Genomic DNA, 20,442 nt, shown 5'->3' with positions numbered 1-20,442 from the left:
GTTACTTCTGAGTATGCATGCAGTGGATCATACCGCACTTCACTTTACATGGATGTGTAATTAGCAGCATTAGGAACTGCCATATACAGAGTCAGGACATTGGTCCTGTAGCCCAGTATTGTCCACAAAGGAGTAGCTCTTTCCAGAGTTTTAGACCAGGGACCTTTCCCTGCCCTTCCTGGGGACTGAACCTGCATGCTGGATAATGTCCACTTGAATCTTGAAAGCATTATTTTGTCACTGAAGGAACACTGCTGGCTTTAACAAGTACTGTGAAATAAAGTGGTTTGACAACTGTAGCCTCTGAGAGCAACAGTGTAAAGCACTAAATGGATTTACAAAGGGATTTTTTTTTCAGCCGGAGCTCCCAGGGGCTCAGTTCTGGCACCTCTCAGGTGGGCGACATTGTCATTCTAAGAGAACAAGGGAGAAGTTTGTGGTGAATTCCAGCACCTCTTTTTCTAGAATTGTTTGGGGAGGATCATGTCATAGCCACCAGGGGCCTATTTCAGAGACTATTTAAGTTTTCAGATGCAGAATGCCATGGTTTTGTGCCTTTCTGATTGGTCTAGATACTTTTGGGCTACTTTAAAACATGATCTATATGATTAGGTCAGCAATATTTATTCTTCTTTTTTCAGATCTGTGGTGCATGATTCCCCTCCCCCTTTATAAAGAGTATTATGAAGCTTGAAAACGTGATGCATTTCTATTGAAAGATACTATACATGATCCAGCAACAAACGTTTGCTGGTAACTCCTGTTGAAATATATCCACTCTATCAGGCCTTCCCCATTCCTAAGGAGCTCCAGCCAGTATACATGGTTCTACCTTTGCATCTAATCCTCACTACAACCCTGCAAAGTAGGGTACGCTGAGAGACAGTGACTGGCCCATGGTCGCTCAGTCATCTTCATGTGGATGAGTGAGGATTTGGATCCTGGTCTACCAGGCTGAAGTCCAACACACAAATAAGCCCATGCGATTATAAGCCTTGAGGTTGCAACCAACCTAGTCTTACCCATTGGAATCAATTGACTTGTTAGCCGCAGCCATTGGGTTTTGGTTGGATTGTGCCCACTGTCTAACACTTTTATGTGTCTCAGCTGTACAACTGAAGAGAGACACACAGCTCTCCTACTTCTATATGTATTTTGTATTTTTTTTTTTAAGGCAAATAAAAATGATCACCAATCCAATACTATGCTTAGAACAAGCTGGGGGTTGTTTCTGAAAGAAATATCCCCCTTTAAGACTGGAGCTGGGGTAGCTCAGTCGGTAGAGCCTGGATGGCTCAGTTGGTTAGAGTGTGATGCTGATAATGCTAAGGCTGCAAGTTCGATCCCTGTATGGGTCAGCTGCATATTCTTGCGTTGCAGGAGAGTTAGACTAGATGACACTCAGGGTCCCTTCCAATGCTGCAATACTATTATTCTATGAGACTTGTAATTTCGCAGGATGTTGGGTAAAAGATTGCAAGGGATGATCCTTGTGGTCCCTTCCAACTCTATGGTTTGGTTTGTTTGTTTGTTTGTTTGTTTGTTTGTTTGTTTGTTTGTTTTAAAAAAATCCATTCCAGGATTGGCCTGAGGCGCTTTCTGGGGAACTATCAAACAATCACTAGTTTTCCTGGCATTTTGAATTGAGGACTTATGCATTATAGTCTCCGAAATTAAAAAACACACACACAAAGTAAGCAAGAAAATGCCTCAGTTTAGACCAATTTGTTTTAAAATGCAAGAGTCGTTTGTGTGACTCAAAATTGGCCTAACCTATTTGGATACAAATCCCATGAGTTACTCTGAATTAGTAAATGTGTTTAGGATTACTAATCCTTACAGCCAGTGTTGCAGAGTGGTGAGTGTGAGACAACAACCTGGGAGACCAGGGTTCTAAATCCCCACTTGGTCATAAGGCTCCCTGGGTGACCTTGGGCAGTCACTCCTTGCTCCTTGGACGAAAAGGTGGGATATAAATGCAACAAGTTAATAATAATCTTGATTTAAGCATGCTTCCATCTTAATTCCAAAATAAATGAAAAGGGGAACAAAGATACATTCGACAAGAACCCTCAAGTTCAAGCAGGGGAGGGAGACTGTTAAAAGCAATACCATTTTGATAGGGTGTTTGACAGTTCGAAGTTTCTCATACTATCTCTGTGATCTACCCTCAGTACATTTACCTCCCCTTAAAATAAGCACACAACAGTGCTAAATTTCAGTTACAGATAGGTAGCCGTGTTGGTCTGCCATAGTCAAAACAAAAAAAATTCCTTCCAGTAGCACCTTAAAGACCAACTAAGTTAGTTCTTGGTATGAGCTTTCGTGTGCATGCACACTTCTTCAGATACACGTATACACTGAAGAAGTGTGCATGCACACGAAAGCTCATACCAAGAACTAACTTAGTTGGTCTTTAAGGTGCTACTGGAAGGAATTTTTTTTGTTTTAACAGTGCTAGATACTGGGTAATTATTAGCACAATTAGTAAAGATCACCAGCAGCTAGTTGTCTGGGAGGCACTAATCTCTCTGAAGAGGGCTGCCAACTTTTCAATCAGCTCAGCAGCTGTACCTTTATAGTGCAAAAAGTAGCAGCTGAAATTTTCAGAGAACAATACTGTTTAAGGCTTACTTACTTTGCCAAACCTTTATTAGTATACAAAAAGGTAAAGGGACCCCTGACCATTAGGTCCAGTCGTGACCGACTCTGGGGCTGAGGCGCTCATCTTGCTTTATTGGCCGAGGGAGCTGGCGTACAGCTTCCAGGCCATCATAAAACATCCATATATAAAAATAATTATTATTACTACTACTATTATTATTAGCCTTTATTGGCATAAGTTTAAACAATGAAATCATAAAATCATCCAAATACATTGATAATCCAAACACATTCAATATATAAAAGACTAGATAGCCACCATTGAATAAATCAGGCAACTTGAGATTTAGCTTTACAGATCTTGGTTAAAATTTTAAAATATATACAAATAAACAGCCAGGTAAAATACTGTATATAATGACGAGGATTTTTATTGGGATTTCTGCCTGCTAAATAGTGCCATTCACCACTCTAGGAAATACTATTGACAAAAACTCAGTCACCCTTGCACAGTTACTTCCGGGTTAATATCATACAGATAGAATCGGATATTTTCATTGTGCCATGATGTTAGACTACCCAAAAAAGGGATAGTACACATTGTACAATGGACATAGCTGGTTGTACAATGGACAGTACAAAGGATATGTTCTACAGTGCCTGGCACATTCACAGAACATCCGCAATGTCTATCATCCTGCTCTCACAGTGGCCAACCAGATGCCCCAATGAGAAGCCTGGACTCCCCAAGCACAAAAACACTCTCCCCTCCTGTGTTTTCCAGCAACCTGGCATTCAGAAGCATTACTGCCTTGGAAAGGCGGGGTAGAACATAGGTCCCCATGTGTGCAAATTCGCTTGTTTGTTTGCAGTGCCCACACAGTCATTGGCACCAAAATACCAGTTTGTATTCCGCCACCCTTTTTAATCTTGATCTACACTTTCTAGGGAGAATATGATTTTTTTTAAAAAAAAATCTGTAGCAATCTCCCTCAAAAACCTGTTTGCAATATAAAGGTTTTTGCAGTAACCCCCCCCTGCCCCCCCATTCTTGAAGCACCCAAACGAGCAGAGCTATGCAGACATACTCTACCTGTCCCTGTGATCATGCGAAGTGGGTAAGACGAGCCCACTCCACCTGCTGAGGAGCACCCTTCCAGCAGAGCAGAAGAGGAGCAAATGCAGCTCCGAGCAGGACAGAGGCTTGTTTTGAAGGGGCCTCTCCTCTTTTCAAGAGGAAGCTGAAAATGGGGAAGATAAAGCTGAGGTTAGATGACAGGAAATATCTGGATGTGAAGTGACAACATGTCAGCATTGAGAAATATTGCTGCAAAAGCAAGCAGCTTCTTGTCTTGAACTGTGTGGCAAACACCACCAGCTGCTCCCACTTGACACCAAATTAGGACTGCATTTCTAAGTAATGTCCTCTCCATCCTGCAGCTAGGGGTTTATCCACATTTACCTTTTCTTTGCCCTTTGCAGGCACGGTCCACACTTTAAAGCTCTGTGTTCGAGTGCACAAACCCTTCTCTTTTCTTTTTTGCTCTTGAGCTTTCCCTACGAAAACCCGCTCCTTAGCACTCAGTCAGAGCAAACATCAATCTGCAGAAAACCCGAATTGGTGTTTGCTCCAACTGAGCGGGTTATGCAGGGAAAGTTCTGAAAGAGCACTCGGACGCAGAACTTTAAAATGCAAACCTGTGCCTGGAAAGAGCAGAACAAAACGTCACTGTGGATAAGCCCTTTGAGTACGAACTAAAATGTTGTGAGATGCAAACCATTTAAAGCAAGGCTTAAGAAATGAAAGGGTGGTGGTGTTAGAGCTAGGGGAGATTCTGGAGCTGGCCCAAGAGAGTTTGCCATGGCCAGTGGCTGGCAGCACACTGTACCATCTGCACAGGGCACCCCCCACCCAGCATACCAAGAGATCCTTGTTGGAGGCCATGTTGCTTCAGTGATGTCCTTGAAACCATTATCATCCCACTGAGTGCCATTCAAGTGGCTTGTTCAGTTGAGTGGGTCCTAGGCAGTGAATCCATTGCCCCCACCCCGCTTCCAAAAAAAATTGCCCTTTGAATTTCTGGCTTGCTTTGGTTAGGTTTCTAGAAGCATTTGGTCAAGACAGAATGACCAATGCTGTTTGGTGTGCATGAGTGGCTAGGACCAGAAAACTTGATGGCTGGTAACGCTCATGCTAATCACCTCAATGGAAACATCACCATGGGACTTGCATTGAACACGGTCAAGGAACAGTGAGGACTTGGGGGAAGGGCCAAAACTCAGGAATCTAGCAGACAGAAGTCAACATGACAAGCGACACATGGTCTGTGTCCAGCACCATGTAATGACAGCAAAGACATGTGAGCCAGTGTATGTTGTAGAGCAACAATCCCAAGAGACAGTGAACCTATCTGGTGTGGCTGATACACATCAAAATCCACTTTTGGTGAGAAAAGGTGAGAGTTAAACAAAAAATCCTTTTAAGCGTTCGTTCATTAACCAGCCGAGTTAGACTTTGGCTTAGCTTATTTGGCATTACTTATAATTTGCTTGTTAAAACCCTATCACAGCTGAATATCAGGGTATTAGAATTAAAATTGGCATGCGTATTCAGGACTCAGTTCAACGTTTGAAGTTTGAATATCAGCATGACTCAACTTCCTTCTTAAATGTTCTCAGAGAGAAGGCGAAAATCATAATGTAAAATGCAATATTCGTATTGAAATTCAGGAGAAAGGTTGAGAAGACAATTGCATGTTTTGAGTTCAAACACTCGCTCAAGTGCCACAGCTCTTGTAACTGTGTGGTGGTAGGGATCCTTCAGTGTGTTGTCTCTCTAGAGCAGTGAGACATAACAGTGGAAAATGGAATGTAGGCTTAGCTTCTCTGATTGAAGTTTGAATTCCAATAGACTTCCTCATATGGTGGGGGGCTGGAGGTGGGAAGGTTCTAAATCACACAGTAAAACATTGTCGTCATCATAATCATGTTATTATTTATATGCCACCCCAGCCACTTTGGGCGGCTCCCAACAAAATATTAAAAACACAATATAACATCAGCCATTCAAAACTTCCCTGAACATTAAGGGATCATGGTGGCACTCAATAAGCATGTTCAGCTGGCTCCCTCATACTCATTTTTAATGGAGGAAAGTAAGATGCCAAAAAACTGAAGTTTTCCTTCTCTCCTTAGTTGTTAATTGATGATTCAGCTGAAAGCCAGGCACAGGTTGTCCTGCTCTCCCCACTGCCCAAAGCAAACTTGCAATGGGTTATACCAGAACTTAATTAGTGTGGGTGCATAATTACATTGGCCCTCCTTGTGCTCTCGCACACACAATGAAGGTTTGCCTCATCACCTACAAACTATTCCCATCCATTGCTAACAAGCAGTAGATTCACTGAGAATGTGGTTGCTGTAGTCTTCCTCTTTCATTTCAAGTGTTTAATGAAAGAGGAATGGAGAAAAATAATGTTTATTTAAAAATAGACTGCACAGAAGGAAGATACTACCCCAAAAGTATGCATCATTTAATTTTTTTAAATGAATGTGTCCCTATATGAAGTGAATTTGGACTAGTAGGTTGCCATACCAAAAAGGCTGGGAACCACTGATCTAAAGCATTTTTATGCCACTTTAACAGTCATGATTTCCCCATCAAAGAATCATGGGAACTGCAGTTTGTTAAGGGCACTGAGAGTTGTTAGGAAACACCCCCCTATTCCCAATGAAAGCCCTCCAATCACTTTGCAACTTAAAAAGAAGTCAGCATGCACATGCACATTTTTTAGTGCATTTTACTAAATATCTGAAATTTTGCAGATGTCACTGGATTCCAACTCTTATCAAGCCTAGTTAGTGTGGCCAGTGGTCAGGGATTGTGCTCAGGACCACAATACCCCAAGGACCATCTTTCTCCATATGAACCTATCTGGACCCTGTGATCATCCTCTGAGGCCCTTCTTTGTGTGCCTCTTCCACAAGATGTCTGGAGGGTGGCAACACAGGAACAGGCCTTTTCTGCAGTGGCTCCCCGTTTGTGGAATGCTCTCCCTAGGGAGGCTCCAGGCCTTTGGCTAATTGTTTATTGTTTTTGTTTGTTACTATGATATGTATTTCTGTGTTTTTATAAATTACTTTGGGATCCTCAGATGAAGGGCAGTATAGAAATTTAACAAACAAACAAATGCTCTTCCTCCTTACAATAAGTAGTGAATTTGCATGCTTGCACACTTGCACAATTGTACAGTGGTGCCCTGCAAGACGAATGCCTCGCAAGTCGAAAACCCGCTAGACGAAAGGGTTTTCCGTTTTTCGATGCGCTTCGCAAGACGAATTTCCCTATGGGCTTGCTTCGCAAGACGAAAACGTCTTGCGAGTCTTGGGATTTTTTTTGCTCCCCCCCTTTTTCTAAGCCGCTAATAGCCTTTTAGCTGCTAAGCCGCTAAGCCTTTAATAGCCGCTAAGCCGCTAAACCGCTAATAGCGCTAATCTGCTAAGCCACTAATAGGGTTGCTTCGCAAGACGAAAAAACCGCTAGACGAAGAGACTCGCGGAACGGATTATTTTCGTATTGCGAGGCACCACTGTAGATGGTAGACAAAGATAAGAACCCCTGATGTGAAGGAAGGGTGATGACTGAAAAAGGACCAGGATTTAAGTTTCTGCTAAATTAGAAACAAACATGGCAATTTGTTGGGCTTCATAACACCACCAATACTCTGGGCATCTTCTAGCAATTCCTTAGGGTGTTCAGTGTGGAGGGAAAGAAAGACAGAGAACTAAATGTTACAAAGTGAGTTCCTGTGTTCCTCCGACATTCTGCACTTACTCTTTCTCCAACAGCAGCTGTGTTGTGATGTAATGGAGTACTGTACAACATTTGATCAATCAGATTTTGAAACAAAATATCTTACTGGGACCTGAAATTGGTACTGATTAATTAACAAACTTTAGAATTTTGCAATTTAATAAATAAGGATTTAATTTAACACTTGTTAACTGCTGCAAATGTAGTAATCACTAAATCATTGGAAGTGCCTTGATGTGGACCTCCTTGAAACCCAGACTGCACAGATTTGGGACATAATACCTATGGACAAACTTGTCACTTTGCAACAAGAACACTGAAAGGGAACATGAGCATTGCTTTTATGCAACATCCTCTGACTTTATTCACCTTGTACAATCAATTGAACACAGCTTCTGCCCTCCAGAAATGCACTGGAACGGCGCATTTGTTTAATGATTTTGTACATCTACGTCAGAAATTGGAACATAATGGATACTGTATTGTGTATAAAACTAGTTCCACACTGGGGAAGTGGGGAAGACTTACATTTTCAGGATGTTGCATTTGTAATTGTTTATATATCTTAAAAATGAATTTAAATTTTTTAAAATAAAAAATAACTTAAGAAGAGTCCTGCTAAATCAGGCCAATGGCCCATCTAATCCAGCATATTGTTTTCACAGTGGCCAAAAAGATTCCTGTGGGGAACCTGCAAGCAGGACTCAAGCACAAGAACATTTTGCCCTCCTGTGTTTCCCAGAAGCTGATCTTCATAAGCATTTCTGCCTCCAACCATGAAGGTAGAGCATACGCTCCATCAGGACCAGTAGCCATTAACAGCTTTGTCTTCTGTGAATGTACAGATATAATAAACCTGCAAGTGTCTTGGGGCCTCCTATATCCTCCCGTTTTGTTTTCAGACTTCAGCCGACACTGAAGATTCATTTTTCTTATTTAAAAATGTAATGAGTGGAGGATATTGCTGCTGCTTGATGATTATGTGTTTGTCATCTTTATTTAAAGTTCTAAGCATCTTCTTTTCCCCCCTGAAAAAAAGGAACTGTGAAGTCTTAGCTGCTTCTCATATGAGACGGGTGTGATAAGAAAACCCCAACTAACTGTTACAGACCTTGGTTATGAAGAGTTCTAGCCTCTGGACGGCCTTCAAAGCATCCTCCACTAAACACAACATCACAATTGCACATAGTTCCTTCCACTTAGAGTGCCCAGGGGTTTAGTTTTGTAAATGGGTCATTTAAACATCACAAAGAGGTAGTTAGCAACATTTTTTTAAAAAAAAAATCCAACCATGTGAATCCCCTGCCCCACAGTACATATGGATTGAAGGTGGAGATGGCAACAACATACTGTAGTTTTCACTCTATAAGACGCAGTTTTTCCCTCCTAAAAAGTAAGTGGAACTGTGCATGTGTCTTATGGAGTGAATGCAGGCTGCACAGCTATCCCAGAAGCCAGAACACCAAGAGGGATCACTGCGCAGCTCTTGGGGGCTTCTTCCTCCTCGGGGAAAAGCCTGCAAGTGCCGCACACACGCTCCACATGAAAGGGAGAGCTGAGCAAAGCCTGGGGTGCATACAGGCTCTGCTCAGCGCTCCCTTTAAATAATTTTTTTTCTTGCATTCCCCCTCTACAAAATAGGCGTGCCTTATGGTCAGGTGCGTCTTATGCAGTGAAAAATACGGTAATCTGCATGCTGTAAAAAAACAGACCCTTGTACTAATTTATGGGAGCACCCATCCTATAATAACCTCCCCCAAATCCTCACACAAACTGTAAGTGGCACCCCAACATGGCACCAGTAACACCAGTAGACACCCACTCGGGGCCCACCAAGGCCTCACCCAATTTTATTTAATTTTATTTTTAAATGAGTTTTGGGGGAAATGGTTGTTTGGTTGGGAGGTATGTTGGGTTTTTTTAGCAAGTTCAGACACATCTGTCCTGGTGGGTAACATGGTGAGAAGAAACAAAAAAAATTCCTTCCAGTAGCACCTTAAAGACCAACTAAGTTAGTTCTTGGTATGAGCTTTCGTGTGCATGCACACTTCTTCAGATACACACTTCTTCAGTTGGCTCCTTATCTCTCTCGCCCTGACCTAGCCACTGTGATCCACGCGACGGTCACCTCCAGACTGGATTATTGTAACTCGCTCTACGTGGGGCTGCCCTTGAGACTGACCCAGAAACTCCAGCGGGTGCAAAATGCCACGGCGAGATTCCTTATGGGGTCTTCGCTGCGAGATCATATTCATCCAGTACTATACAAGCTGCACTGGCTCCCGGTGGAGTACAGGATCAGGTTCAAGGTGCTGGTTTTAACCTTTAAAGCCCTATACGGCCTAGGACCCTCGTACCTACAGGACCGCCTCTCCTGGTATGCCCCACAGAGAAATTTACGGTCTGCAAATAAAAACATCCTAAAGATCCCAGGCCACAGAGAGGTTAGGCTGGCCTCAACTAGAGCCAGGGCTTTCTCAGCCGCAGCTCCAATCTGGTGGAATGCTCTGTCACAAGGGACTAGGGCTCTGCGGGACCTGTCATCTTTCCGCAGGGCTTGCAAGACAGAGCTGTTCCACCAGGCCTTTGGTCAGGGCGCAGCCTGACCCCCCTCCTCTGGCAACCTACACAGAATTTTGCTTGATGGTTGCCATTAATTTGATTTTAATTAATTTTATAATGAATGTTTTTAGAATGTTGAACTATTTTGACTGTTGTTAGCCGCCCTGAGCCCAGCTTCGGCTGGGGAGGGCGGGATATAAATAAAATTTATTATTATTATTATTATTAGAATTACCACTGCCTTTCACCAGCAGATCCCAGGGCAAGTCACAACAATTAAAATTTAAAAAGAGTTATATTTCAATCACAGGGATAGGTTGGGCCCTAAAACACACATACCGTATTTTTCGCACCATAGGACACACTTTTTCCCCTTCAAAAATGAAGGGGGAATGTGTGTGCGTCCTATGGAGCGAAGACAGCATAGCCCCGCGACCCTCTGCTGGCTGGAGCCTCTATAGCCGCGCACCACCTCTCCCGCCGGGAAAGCGCGCTCGGGGCTAAAGAAGCCCCGCTTACCCTCTCCCAGCTGGAGAGGTGACACGCAGCTATGGCAGGAGCCTCTATAGCCGCGCGCCATCTCTCCAGCCAGCAGAGAGCGCGGGGGGCTAAAGAAGCCCCCCATGACCCTCTCCCGGCTGGAGAGGTGACATGTGGCTATGGCAGGAGCCTCTATAGCTGCGCGCCTTTCCACTGCTCCCCGACCTGCTCTTTGGGGCTGGTGGTGGGCTTCCCCCCGCCAGCCCCAAAGAGCAGGTCGAAAGGTACCTGAAGCCTGGAGAGGGAGAGGGGTCGGTGCGCACCGACCCCTCTCGCTCTCCAGGCTTCCAAGGTAGCTGCCTGAAGGCGTCTGAACGCACCTTAAATGGCACCTTGTTTTAGAGGGGGGAAACAAGAGGGGGGGAATTCTCCCCCTCTCTGTGCAGCACCTCCTGCCGCTTCGCTGAAGGGGCGCTGGGCAGAGAGGGAGAGATTTTTTTTTCTTGTTCTCCCCCCTCTAAAACTAGGTGTGTCCTATTGTCCGGTGCGCCCTATGGTGCGAAAAATACGGTATCTGGCGTCTGGCATTTCTGAAGCCAGACGCATCTCTGTGGGGAGGGAATTCCACAATATAGGGGCTGCCACAGAGAAGGCCCTCTCCCAGGACAACCCCGCACCCCCACAAAAGGAAAACACCCGAGGGAGGTAGAATTAGTGGAAGGGCCCCTATGCTGATCTTAACACTCAGGAGGGCCTGTAGGGGATGAGGAGTCCTTTCAGATAACTGGGGCCTGAGTCTTTTAGGGCTTTGAACATTAACGCAAGAAATCTTGACTTGCTCATGGAAATGAACAGTTAGCCAATGCAGCTCTTTTAGAACAGGGGGTCTTATGAATTCTAAATACAACCTCAGCCAGTAATCAAGCTGTTGCATTTTGGACCAGCTGGGAATTTCTGAGTTATCTAGTCCATTACAATTATCCAACCTGAAAGCTACCAGAGCACAGAGCGCAGTAAACAAGTAATCTATCATTTGTTCAAGCACATAGTCTAGCCAGGGAAAAGCACTTGAGAACAGCATGGAGCGGGAATGGTAACACATGAATCCTAGGGAAGGGCATGGCACCAGAGGTAATCCTGGGGCCAGATTGAGAGGCCTGGAGGGCTGCATTTGGTCCCCTAGGCCTGAGTTTTCCCACCCCTGTTATAGGGTGTGCGCGCAACATGAAGCAGACCTGTAGCTACAGAAAGTTTTTAGGGGGCTGGTGACAAGCAAAGGCCAGCTTATCAGCCCCTCCTGAAGCTCCTAAAGTATCTGTCACAGGCCAGCCCTATAGATTTGTGTGTTTATCCCTCTTGCCTGTGAAGAGGCAGCGGATGTGTCATTTATCTGCCACCACTTGTCTTCCCCAACCAAGACAACATTTCAACACTGTTCCCTCTGCTTGCAGAGTCATTGCCAGGGGGAAGTGACTGACCGCTGGGCTTTCAGCTCCTCCTGGGTGGACCGTCTTGCTCAAGATTTGACAGTTGGGGCTTTGCATCAGCTTCTATCCGCTGTGGCAATGGAGGTTCTTCCTCAATAGCTCACTATGCTTTTCAGCTGCTGCAGAATCAGAGAGGGAGGGGGCCAGGAAGGGGCCAGGGCTGTGCCTAGCTCAGGCTATGGGGACACATTTTTATGCCCTCTTAAGGAAACACATCTTCTAGTTAATTATTTATTTCTGTAGGCTTCGTGAATCGACCCCACAAGCTGATAAACACCATGGCAGTGTGCAAAAAAGAAATAAATACAAAATACAAATATAAATCCACCTGTACTACAGCCAACAGGGACAATATTCAACAATGCCTGCCTGAATAAAAAAGTATTGAGGTGCCTAAAATGACAAATTTTTGCCACCATCTAAATTTCCAGAGGGAGTATATTCAAAGAACGAATGCCACCCATTGCGTGGAACAAACTTCTTTGGTTGAATAAAGTTCAGTGAAGTATTTAAAAAATATCTGAACTACACCTGAAAGTAATTCCCATAATTACTGGGTGAACTAAAGGTGTCTTAAGTTCATTTTGAGGTAAAAAACTGAATAATTTCTAGTTCATCCTCCAGCAGCAGCCATGGACTCTTATTTATAAAGAAAGTTAGAAAGCAAAATGTTGAGGCAATTTTCTAAAGCTTGTTAGGCAGATATGGAGGTGCTGTTGTTGTTAACGGCACTTAGTCACTTGATCACTGTTGCTATGACATCAGAGGGAGAGAGTTCCCTTCCAACAGAGCCACTTGCAGTGAGAAAGATAGGGTCTAATAACAAAGTGAATGATGCTTTGTGTCTTTAACAGCTGTGTGACAGGCAGAAATTAAAAAGAGTGAGCCTTTGCTGCTATGGAGATGCAATAATGGAGAAAGCTTCACCTGTTGACATTCTGTCTGTCAGGCTTCTTACTACCTGTGTATGACCCCCTTACACTTTTGAATCGTATATTTCAGTAAATAAGTTTGCAGCAACTTATTGTGAACTAAAAATGTTCATTTGGATGAACGTAAACTGAACAGTTTTGTTTTGCAAAAGTACAAACTTCAACTAGAAGCAGTTCCTTTTTGGACAGGCGGAACTTGAACTTATAGAACTAGTTTCTTTTTAAAAAAAACACATGAACCTCCAAGCACTGGGGCTACTGTACTCAAAACTCTGTCCCAGGTGCTCGTTGAATGAACTTCAGTGGCATGTGATACTCACAAGAGGGTATCACTTGATGACCTAAAGGTTTAAGCAGGATTTTATGAGAAAAGGTGGTATCTCAGGTGAACATTGCTAGGGTGATTATAGACTTCATACGTTAACAGTAAAAACTTAAGTTTGGCCTGGTTGCTAATTAGCAGCTAGCAAAGATCACTCAACAGTGATGTTACATGCTGGCAGCAGGTTACTCCTAACAGCAGCCTAGTTATGGCATTCTGCCTTAGTTTCAGCTTCCAAGGGCAGCCCCACAGAGAATGTGCTGTCATTATCTAACCCCAAGATTACCAGTACATGAATCACAGTGGCCAAGCTATCCTTGCCAAAAGCTGGTATATCAACGGAAGCTGTTAGAAAGCACTCCAAGCCACTGAGGCTACTTGGGCCACTGGTGACAAAGATGGATCAAGGAGCATAGCTAGGCTATATACCAAATCCTTCAGCCCTGTCCAGAACAGGTAATTGACCTATCTCTTGCACCTGAGAACCATTCACACACAGGGCCTCCATCTTGCCAAAATTCAGCACATTTATTGGCCCTCCTCAGCATCTAGCCATCAGTTTTAAAAAGTTGCAGACAGCATGGTAAGGCAAGTGTCCCTCACCAGACCTCAAGTTTGTAATGTTGTTTACTAGGAGGGGTGAGCCAGTGGGAAGGTTGGATGATGCAAATGTACCAACAGGAACACCGGATTTGCTTTCCCAGTATGTCTGCACCACACTGGCCTCACTACTGCCTCCCCCTCTATGCCCCCACCCTCCATAAGCAGCAACAAAATTGACCGGAAGCCCATCGTCGCTCCACTTGGGCACCAAACAGTTGAAGAGGTTGCAAAATGTGAAGCTGTAATTAACACAGGGGGCGGACATGTGGGAGAGTGGCTCAGGTCTGGAAGGAAGCATTCGTTCAAATAATTGCCATTACTAGACAAAACACCTCAAAATATCCAGCTCTGGCTATGCTCAGTCATTTCATGGGAGATAATACTATCTTACAGCTCATTACAACAAGGTAGAGGAAGAACTTGAAGGGTGCTTGTCTGACTGATGGGTACGATAAAGTGCAGCAAACAGCACATGTGGAAAATTGACCAATAAAATAAAATTGGCACAAGGCTTGAAGCACAATGACACCTTTGCAACCGAGTGGTACAGCTTTATAATGTACAGGGCTAAAAATGAAAACAGAGGACTCCTCTCACATTATAAAACCTTTCTGTTATTGCCTTCTATACGAATGGTAAACTGGGATAAGAACTTACCGGTAAGTTTCTTGGACGTTATTTTGCATGCATTGAAAATTTCCCAAAATACAAAAATAACAGAAGCTAATGTGTTTAACTACTACTACTTCTTCTTCTTCTTCTTCTTCTTCTTCTTCTTCTTCTTCTTCTTCTTCTTCTTCTTAATTGCCCTTCACCTCACTAGCAGAGTATGTTCTGAAGTTTCCTTCTTGGTTAAAATTTTAAACAGGAAGTCCAAATGCTAATTTTTGAATGTGAGTTTTTACTTGGAAATTTTAATGCATTACTTAGACTTGTTGGCATCTACTGATTGTTTAAAATGAGGAAGCTCTCAAATAGTCAACCTGTCAAATACCAAATGCTATTGCATACAATTATCTGATGCAGGATATTTGTGTGTGCCAGCCACCAAATACTGCCTTAGCACCAACTATCAAATATCACCAAATATCAAATCTTAGCATTAAATATAATCAGCTAACAAATAGAAGCATCAAATGTGTGGTGATTAATATTTGTGCAGTCTCTGAATATCTGATATCAGAATTCACAACTTCTGGACCCTAAAGCCAGTTGTTCCCTCCTAGCGGTAAGAACAGAAGAACATACAGAACCTTCTGGATCAGGCGTATGGCCCATCTAGCCCATCATCCTTTCCCCCATTGTCTTCTTCATTTTAATAAGATTCTATTAAAGCTTTTTTTCAGCTGATGCTTGCCTCAAGGAAAGGACAAGTGGAAGATGCACCTTATTTAGGAATCAGACCATTGCTGCCACGCACACCACTGTGGCTGGCCAGGGGTCAGCAACCTTTTTCAGCCGTGGGCCAGTCCACCGTCCCTCAGACCTTGTGGGGGGCTGGACTGTATTTTTTTTGGGGGGGATGAACGAACTCCTATGCCCCACAAATAACCCAGAGATGCATTTTAAATAAAAGGACACATTCTACTCATGTAAAAACATGCTGATTTCCGGACCGTCCACGGGCTGGATTGAGAAGGCGATTGGGCTGCATCCGGCCCCCAGGCCTTAGGTTGCCTACCCCTGCTCTAGGACATAGTCTTTTGCATTTTAATGTTTCTCATGGAGCAAGAAAGATGAAACAGGCTAATGGGGACTGTCCACACCTGAAAATCTAGAGAAATGTGTTCAGGAATTGTATGAAAATAGTTTTAGAAGAGAAACAGATTTCTTTCTGGATTTTCTGAGCAGTGGGTAACTCTGAATTTACCAAGAAAAAAATTGTTGGACCACAGCTGTATATTATTGTTGTTGTTTATTCAATTTATATACTGCCCTTAATCAATTGTGTATGATGTTAAATTCTTCTATAGTAGCTGTTCTATAGTAGTTAAATGCTTCTATAGTAGCTGACTTATCAATTGATAATCTTGTGTCAAACCTGGTTTTTCTGCAGTTTATACAGGTCAGCATTTTTAAGCAGCAGAAACTATTACATTTGAGCTACTCTTTTTTAAAGGTTGCTTTTGCTCCAATAGCTTTTTAGAAAACTCTCGTACAGAAATGTGGCAAGGAAAGCTAAATCTTCCAAACACTAGGGGGCGCTGCACCTTTAGGCATAGAAGCAAAAGTGGGTGTGGCATTTCCCCCTCTTTTTCTCACTGTGAATGTGAAAGAAAGAAAGAAAGAAAGAAAGAAAGAAAGAAAGAAAGAAAGAAAGAAAGAAAGAAGCCACAGAGAAGATAGTCAGGAAAACTTGTCTTCCTGGGAAGCCACTCGCTCTCCCTTTGGTGTGCTTCAGGCATTTGTGTCCAGTGACGAGATATCTAAGGCGGGTTTCTCCTTTTCCATAATCGGTAGCACCAGCTCAGTTGCCTGGGAACATTCTTTGTAATTGAACTGTTCCCAGGAGAAAGTCTGAAAATAAAATAGAAGGGCTTTTTGGTTTTATTTACAACAGTGCCCAAAAAAACTCATGCACCAAACAAAACAAAAACCCTGAAACCCCCCCCCCCCCACCACCTATTTAGGTTTGGTCTTTGGCTAGTGGCATCGAGGACTCTGCAGGCCATAAAGGCCAAGGGGAAAGGCATGAGCACCAGTGGAAAACCACTCAAACCCATGCTTTCTAGGCACAGAACAAATGGAGGTATGGATGAGCCCAATGTCAGCAGCCCACAACCCCATAATGGCAATAAGTTAGCCATGCTTCTCACTTCAGCATTCAGTGGAATGTATGAAAGGGGACCCTAATCGTGGAAAGTGATGCACCTGCAGGAGCTTCTAACATGATATGGAGTTCTGCACAGTCATGATTTCATTTCATCTGCAGATCCCTGCATGCATGGAGTGGGCCCTTTCTGGCAGTTTATAGAATTATGCATAACATAAAGAAGTGGTCGGGGAAGAGTTTTCCTCCCTGTCTCACAAACACTACAATTCATGAAGCAGAATGTTGGAAGGTTCAGGACAGATAAAAGAAAATACTTCTTCACACAGGGCATAACAAGGTTTTTTATAAGCCGGAAATCACTGGAAGGACATTTTTGTTTTGCTTTGCATGTTGATTCAGAAAGTGCAAATTAGGTAAGCCCACCTTTAAGTGTGAACGGAACTGAATTTCTTCCCCATCCCTCGTGTCAAGCAAGTGCCATCCCATGCTTCCCAGCACATTTCCCCAACACTTTCCTTATTGCAAAAAGGTTGCCAAACAGTGAAAATCTGGGCAGGAAAGTTGTTGAGCTTTTATTGGCAAAAGTTGATGAGTTTTTTGGCCAAAGTTGATTAGTTCTTTGGCCAAATTCGCAGAAAATAAAATAAATTGGAATAAAAGTTTTTGAGGGAAATTGCCAAAAACAACACTGCCGACATGGGTTGCCATATGTCTGCATTTTCCCGGACATTTTTTCTAATTTCTGTATATGTCCAGGAAATTCCAGACACATGACAACCCTACAAAAAGTCCAAATTTAGGCCCCCTGATCAACTTTGAAATGCAATGCTGAGCAAGAGAGGCCTTTGGTTTGATCCAGCTGAACTTTTATTTGTCCTTATAGAAAAAGCAAAATATATTATAGCCTGCCTTCATTAATACTGTTGGGTTGCCTCTCTATAACTTCAACGGCCATAGATTAGGTATACAAATATTATTTATTTGTGTAGTTAGAAAAAACCGAGATCCATAAGACAAAATAAAATACATTACACAGTTAAAATAATTATTTAATAATTATTTAAACCAGGCAGAATTTAACTGATCATTCCCACAAACCTTTTCCCTTAAAACTGCCAGTCTACAGGTGAAGCTGACCACTTTGTCAGTTGTGCCTTTCCTAAAAATTAATCAAGTAATATATCATGATATACAAGGAAACAAACCATGAACTCCTTGGAGAAAAAAGATTGGATATAAATGCAGCAAATAAATAATAATTAATAACATCATATCCCTCAGCTCAATTCACTCCCCAGCCTCAGTGCTTTGAGTGCAGATGCCTGCAGGGTGGGGATTGCAACCATTTTGACAAATGACCTTAGTGTTGTTTGTATAGTTAGCCATTGAGAGGGGTCTGTTGAGGCAGTTAGAAGAGGGGTGCTTGCTTCTTATAGGGAATGCAAAAGAAAGTTAACTGTCAGTGATGAAGGACTTGGCAACGACAGATTCATCCTCATCTATCCTGAAAACTGTGACCAAACATATTGCGTTTTGACCAAAACACAATATGGTTGGTAAGTTACATACTCTGGAATATGCCAAAAGTCCACTCACCTCTCTTGGTGTGGCTGCATTGCTGGACAGAAGAGGCTTCACTGGGGTATATTTAGAAGATAATTTTGTAAGGGGACATTTGTTAGCTTAGGAGTCTTGACTATGATTACCTCCTGTGGAGTTTTTATTTGTCATAACATGACCCTAGTGGTTTTGCTTGCTATTGCTCATGATATTGCCATAAAACATTAAGTGTGCAGCTCCACGCCATGGACAAAATGTGCAGCTGTTCATGAGCTTCTTGGTGTGAGCTTATTGAGCCTCTATTAACTCCAATGCACCACCACCACACTGGATGGCAATGGATCATGAAGTGAGTTGTTTCAGCAAACTACACATATTTGGGACGTTCCAGCAAAACATAGTAAAATACCAGTGGACTCAAGATGTTCTAAAGATTTGATACAGTGGTACCTCGGGTTAAGTACTTAATTCGTTCCGGAGGTCTGTACTTAACCTGAAACTGTTCTTAACCTGAAGCACCACTTTAGCTAATGGGGGCTCCCACTGCTGCTGTGCCGCCAGAGCACGATTTCTGTTCTCATCCTGAAGCAAAGTTCTTAACCTGAAGCACTATTTCTGGGTTAGCGGAGTCTGTAACCTGAAGCGTATGTAACCTGAAGCGTATGTAACCCGAGGTACCACTGTATTTGCCTCAGTGAATTTCTACGCTCTGGCTCTTCTCTGCTTGACTAGGCTATTAAAGAGAGCATAGGTTCTTTGGGAAAGATTTATCAACTGATTTTATCTCTTTTATCTGTGTTTTTGTAACCATTCATTAAGGTAGATCCTGGGCTCTAATAACTTGGATTTTCAGATCACTTAAAGTATGAGTCTTGTTGGGTCAATTATAGAGAGGAGAAACCAATTTTAAAAACACCGTTTTCTTGCCCACTTTCAGGCAGAGCCTCAGTTTATTAAGGCATGGAGCACTTCACTTCAGAGGGTTTTTTAAAAGAAGAAGAAGAAATAATAATAATAATAATAATAATAATAATAATAATAATAATAATATTTTAGTTATATCCCACCCTCCCCAGCCGAAGCTCGGCTCAGAGTGGCTAACAGTGAAATTAACACAGTTTACATAAAATCACAATCAATTAATTGAAATACATTCTAAAATCAATTCAAGAAGAAGAAGAAGAAGAGAGTTCTCTCCTTATGTAACCTACACAATTTTCCACAGAGATTGTAGGCAGTGGACAAATTAAATTCTTCCCATTCTGAAGCCCAGTGGAAGCTCATCAGAACATGAACTATTGCTCTAAGAATAGATCCGTATACAGCATTTTCTAATTTTCAATCATGGCTCAGAAGGAGGCTTGAATCAAATTTAATATGTAGAAAGAAATGAGAGAGAGAGAGTGGGAGTGGGAGAGAGGGAGGGGGAGGGAGGGAGGGAGAGAGAGAGAGAGAGAGAGAGAGATTGTTCTCCCAGGCACTTGTCCAATACGCTAACCACTACACCACACTGTTGCTACTGGAAGTCATGCCAGATTCTAATCATAATCATCACCATCACCATCATCTTTCTTTTCCACCCACCCTCTCAAAGGAGCCCTGGGAAGCTCTTCTGCAAGTATAGTTCAGACAGGTTTTGTGGCAGCGGAGGACTCAGAATATTTTCTATTCTATTTCGACCATCCCAGAATAGCCACTCTGCTTTCGCATCCAGTGACACCCATTTGAGACAAGCAAGAAAGCAGGCAGGATTGGATGGAACTTTCCACAGAAAACCCACTTTCTCCATAGCTGCCTTTTTTGAAGCTCCATTTTGGCTGGCTGCCAGACGCTGGTCCACATTCACTCATTCTCTGGTTGGAGGCCAAGAGTGCCGTCTGGAAGTTTGGGCGTCACCCTCAAGATGCCATTTGGCTGACAGATGTTCTGGCTGCCTCCCTCCTTGTTGTTATTTATTCCTTCCACTGATTCCTTTCTTAGGATGTTGCATGGCAGGCAGGAGTCGAGGAAAAGAGACTCATCCTGTCATGGAACTTTCTGCTAAAAGGGTGCTTTTCTGCTGCAAACATTTGGCTTTCTCGGTTATGGTTTTGCAGACCATGAATATTATCTTGAAAACGAAGGGGAAATGTTATATAATCAATAGGAACAAATGTAGGTTTCTACACTTTGGCAGGAATAACCAGCTGCACCAATGTAAGATGGGGTACACCTGGCTTTCCAGAGTATATGTGAAAATGATCTAGGGGTCTTAGTAGACCACACATGAGAACAGTGTAATGCAGCAGCAAAAAAAGCTAATGCTA

General features: G+C 42.9%; 1 long non-coding RNA gene across 1 annotated transcript in view; it reads right to left on the bottom strand.

Annotated features, from left to right (window-relative positions):
- The window catches only part of LOC310836799, a 46,885-nt gene that overhangs the window by 5,485 nt on the left and 20,958 nt on the right, over nucleotides 1–20,442 (bottom strand). The window contains exon 3 of the long non-coding RNA XR_014560196.1: nucleotides 3,698–3,845. This is a non-coding gene — a long non-coding RNA (uncharacterized lncRNA). The remainder of the gene's footprint in view (nucleotides 1–3,697; nucleotides 3,846–20,442) is intronic.

Source organism: Podarcis gaigeae (assembly GCF_964106915.1).
Source record: "Podarcis gaigeae genome assembly, chromosome: Z".
Classification (NCBI taxonomy): domain Eukaryota; kingdom Metazoa; phylum Chordata; class Lepidosauria; order Squamata; family Lacertidae; genus Podarcis; species Podarcis gaigeae.
Note: the sequence above shows the minus strand (reverse complement) of the source record. Positions and strands in the feature narration are given on the sequence as shown.